This window comes from Corvus brachyrhynchos, unplaced genomic scaffold, assembly GCF_000691975.1.
Source record: "Corvus brachyrhynchos isolate BGI_N302 unplaced genomic scaffold, ASM69197v1 scaffold43, whole genome shotgun sequence".
NCBI classification, from domain to species: domain Eukaryota; kingdom Metazoa; phylum Chordata; class Aves; order Passeriformes; family Corvidae; genus Corvus; species Corvus brachyrhynchos.
Window position 1 is genome coordinate 5,613,950 of NW_008237353.1, and position 1,257 is coordinate 5,615,206.

Below are 1,257 nucleotides of genomic sequence, written 5' to 3' on the forward strand. Positions count from 1 at the left end.
GGAGTTGTGCATCTGTAAAAATTGTCGAGGCAATACTTCTACAGTCAAAAGGTACCAAGTCATAAGTGTTAAATGTGCCTCTCAAAAGTTGTTTGAAGTATGGACTTCCCAGTCCATCATTCTTTACTGCATCCATTAAGTCTTTGATAACTTGATGACCCATAGGTTGCCATACAGGAGGATTTTTATTTTGTCTGGTATACATAACTTGCATTACAATACTATCTGTTTTGGCCATATTAAAATCTCTGTCTTTGAGTCCTTTTTTCCTAATACTTGACCAGTCTGTTGTAACAGACGTATCTCTTGAAACATGTCTGTCAGGTGAAACCATGTCCATACCAGCATTTCGTGAACTTGCAGCTTGATTGGACTGCAAGGATGCAGGTTCTTCACCGAAGAATCCATGCATTCTATCTTCTTCTCCTCCTCCTGGATGAGGACTAGGGGAGGGTATTTGCGGCTGTGCGCTGTAAGGTAATAAACGAGGAGTGGCTGAACCTGCCATCGCAGGTGGCTTTGATCTGGACACTGGAGGAGAGGGTACAGTGGATCTGAACAGGGTACTGCCACCATGCGGGATGGGTGAGGGGTGGGGACCCAGTGCTGCAACCTCTGGAGGTAGATAATCTCCTGCACATTCTCTCAGTCGGAAGGAAAGATGACGAATAAAGTCATCTGAAAGCCGAAAGCGACCGTGGAGAAATGAGGGATCAGATGCCTGTTGTTGTGGAATTCAAAGCTTTGAAGAAGGCATATGAGAAGTTGGAGTTGTACTGCTTGTTGTAAAAAAATAAGGTGAAGCTTGAGAAGATATAGGAATGCCTTCTGAAGTTGTGATGGTCACCATATCCTCCCCACTGAGGTCCTGAATAGGCACTTGAGGATGAAAAAGTCCCATAAAATCAGCTGAACGTCCCTGAGAAGTTCGAGAAGAATGTGCATGAAGTGGAATGTCTCGCTCCGAGACTTCACTTTTAATAGGAGTAATACGTGCTTGGTCCTGTTGTGATGGACCATGTGACAGTATACAGCTGAGAAAGTTCGCTGCCTCTTCTGGAGATAAAATCGTTTGTGTTTCGTTGAAATCATATGGGAGATGTGGTTCAACATCGTGCGATTGTTGTAGTAATTCTCTGAGTGGCGTTGTCGGAGGGATGAGAGGTGGCAAATGCGACAGTGACACGGTAGTTGCGGAAATGCCTCGGCTGTGTGTCCTCGGCCGTGGCTGCGGTGCAGACGGGGTCTGTGTTGACA